The sequence below is a fragment of the Macaca mulatta genome, chromosome 11 (genome assembly GCF_049350105.2).
Source record: "Macaca mulatta isolate MMU2019108-1 chromosome 11, T2T-MMU8v2.0, whole genome shotgun sequence".
Lineage (NCBI taxonomy): Eukaryota > Metazoa > Chordata > Mammalia > Primates > Cercopithecidae > Macaca > Macaca mulatta.
The window spans coordinates 93901235-93905016 of NC_133416.1; positions in this window are offsets into that span (position 1 = coordinate 93901235).

Genomic DNA, 3782 nt, shown 5'->3' on the forward strand with positions numbered 1-3782 from the left:
CATAGTCTAAAATATAAAATATGTGTCATAAGTGAGACTGCTTCTCTGATGCTAGAAATATGTGGAAGCAAGGTTGATTGCTTGCACAGGGATTTTCTGGTCTGAAATTTGTTTCTAAGAATAAATAGCATCAACAACTTGCAATATTCTAATTCAATTCTTTTGACACAATAGTCTATGCCTTAATTTAGTAACAAATAAAAGAGCTTAAATTACATTGATTGATAAATGGTGCATAATATTACTTCTATTTCTTTGTATCATGATCCAAGTACTACTATAATGCTATCTTAATTTTGTTCATAAGATGGCAGATTGGGGGCTTTTAACATGCCTCAGCCACTTGGAAATAGCAAGATAGTGCACAAAGATCAACTCTGCGAGCTTTAATTCCAGAAGGAAATCAGGAATCTACCAGAATCATGATGGACACCCCAGATCTCAGGAAGGAAGATGCTGGCTAACAGCCCCTGTGATGGTGTCTGGCAGATAAAAGGTAGTGAGGTCCCAGCACATGAGAGAGGAAGACAGCATTCCTCTGTGACTCACCTTTCCACCTGGGAGTCGGGTAATCCACAAGAGGGGAGAACTCTTTGTTTCTCCCAAGCCCTGAAGGTAACTTGGGGAGAGGTATGGAGACATTATAAGGGAAAGACACTGGGAACAGCTGCAGACATTTTCCCAGACCCAGGACCAACAGCAGCACACCATTTTTAATCTGTGCACATCCACTGTCAGCCATTATTTTGTGTGACCTGGAAGAGTGACTGCACAGGCATTTTAGTTTCAAGCCAGAGATTAGAGTGCCTGCTCTGGAGCAGGGTAGGGGCCTCCACAGCCAGAACTGTGGAAAGTGCCTCAGCAGTAGATGGTGGAATTGTGCTCTCCGCCGTCACAAGCCTGGAGCAGGAGAAAAGCTGCTAAAGCTGCAGTTTCTCCTGGGTGGTGGACTTGCAGCCAGATCCAGCTTGGCGAATTAAAACTAGTCTGTGTATGCCATTGCTAGGTGCGCGAAGCTGCTCCCCTTAAATTGCGTTTAAGCAGGGCCCTCTCTGCTCCACCCCCAGACAGAAATCCAGGCATTTGGAGCACCTACTTTTCTGAACCAGCAGCCTAAGCTGCCTCACCATTTCTAACATAGATCATGGTACAGAAGGACTGTCTCCACTTCACACACAGGAAGAACTCCAGATATTTGGAGCATCTGCTTGCCTGGACCAGCAACCCAAGTCACACCACCTTTCCTGTGCAGAGATTGTGGTGCAGGAAGACACTTTCTGCTCTATTCCCAGGCAGATCTCCAGGCATTCAGAAAACCCATTCATCTGGTTCAGCCACTTGAGCTGCCCCACCCTTCCTGGACCCAGATCTTAGTGCAACACGGCCTTCTCTGCTCTATGCCCAGGAAGATTCTCAGGCATTTGAAGCACTTACTCACCGGAACAGCAGAATGAGCAGTCCCACCTTTCCTGTGCAGAGATCCAGGTGCAGGAGGCCCTCTCTGCCATAAGCCCAGTCATATCACCAGGCATTCAGAGCACCTGCTTGCCTCGTTCAGCAGCCTGAGTTGCCATCCATCTCCTGTGCAGAAATGTTGGTGCAGGGGGCCCCTCCCTGCTCCATGTCCAGGCAGATCTCCAGGCATTTGGAGGACCCACTCTCCTGGAAGGGTTTTAGGCTGTCCCCCATCCTCATGCAGACAATTGGGCCAGGGAGTTTTTCCAGCTCCATGACTAAGCACAGCTCTGGGCACTTAGTGGCCACCCAATGGATTATTGGAGCTGGTGCTCATGTCTGCCACTGGGGGACCTGTAGGCGGACCTGGCCTGTTTGACCCTGCCTATCTTTGCCCCAGCACCTGCTTCCTGGGTTGAGGGAAGGGGAGCGGGCAAGCAGGGAGATAAGACCACTATGCACTCTACAGAGTAGCCCATTGCCTAGGCAGCAAAGAACTGCTTCCAGTAAACAAAGATCAAGAATATAACCAGCCATGTTGGCCGCAGCTGGCTCTTACCTGTAAGTTTCATCTATTGATTTGTAGGCTGAACTACACTGCCTAATACAAAATTTGGTGTCAGATGTGCATGAAGACATGAAATCAAAGCCAGAAAGCCCTGCCCAGCATTATCCAGGGTGACAACCCCTAAGGAGGGGAGTGGATAAGGGAAAAGGAAAGAAAAAAGAAAATCAATAAAATTATTGGGAAAAAAAAGAAAAAGAAAAAGAACCTACCAGAAAGAAAATAAATACAAAAACTAGAAGTGCTAGTGTTTCCGAATGAGAATGAACCAGCACAAGAATTGTCACCATTAAAAAGCTGAGTGTAGTGACATCACCAAAGGATGGCCCTAGCTCTCCAGTAATGGTCTCTAACCAAAATGAAAAATCAGAAATGAAAGATGAAAAATTCAATGAATGGATTTCAAGGAAGCTCAATGAATTCCAACACAAGTTTGAAAACCAACACACAGAAAGTTTTAAAGCAATCTAGGAAATGAAGGAAGAGATACACATCCTAAGAAGAAAACAATCAGAACCTCTGGAATTTAAAACAAACAAACAACAACAACAACAACAATTCATTTAAGTAATTTCAAAATAAAATTGAAAGTTTTATCAATAGACTAAACCAAGCAAAAGAAAGAATTTCAGAGCTTGAGGCCCTGCGTCTCAAACCAGTCAGACAAAAATAAAGAAAACATAATTTAAAAAAATGAACAAGTCTTTGAGAAATATGGGACTACATATGCCACCAAACCTATAAGTTATTCACATTTGTGAGAGAGAACCTAGAAAACTATCTGAGGGAATAATTCAAGAAAACGTATCTAATCTTGCTAGAGACTTAAGTATCCAGATAAAAGAAATCCAGAGAACACCTGCAAGATACTATACAAAATGAGCATCACCAAAGCATATAGTCACCAGACTGTCTAAGGCCAATGCTAAAGAAAAAATCTTAACCCTTTCCCATTTGCCCAAAGAGTGCTCACCGGCAGCACTTGGAACTGCAGCATTTGCCCCTAGATAACTTTGCCACAAAATATCTTGCTTTTATGATTATTTTTGCATCACTCTAGTATATCAACTTCAGAAACAAAATACTTCATTCTATTGATAACATTCTAGTTTTAGTAGTGGTATTTACATTTACAAAATACAGTAATTCTCAACTGCTGAAAATGTCAAATGCTAGAAAATGTAGCATTTCTACACATGATGTTAACATCGTTCTTGAACAGTTCTTGGACAAAGATTTATTTGATGGGTTTTCTGAAATAGGCGATTCTGATGATTCAGTCAATTCTGACGTTAGTTCTGTTTAGAAATAAAGTGTTCTCCAAGAACAGTTTTTATATTCTATGTTCACATTTAAAATCAGTCAGATTTGCTTCAGCCTCAGAGTCTGTTTATATAAAATTAAATGAGTGCTGGCAGCGAGCTGCACTTTTTTTCTAAACGGGAAAAGGGTTAAAGGCAGCTGGAGAAAAAGGTCAAATAACATACAAAGGGAACCCCATGAAGCTTATAATGAATTTCTCAGCAGAAATCGTATATGCCAGGAGAGATTGGGGGCCTATTTTCAGCATTCTTAATGAACAAATATTTCAACCAAGAATTTCAAGATAACACAGAGAATAAAAATGAGGCCCAATTATCTGTTGCCTATAAGAGACACATTTCATCTATAAAGATACCTATAGACTGAAAACAATGGGATGAAAAAAGATAGCCCATACTAAGGGAGACCAAAAAAGAGCAGGAGTAGCTATATTTATATC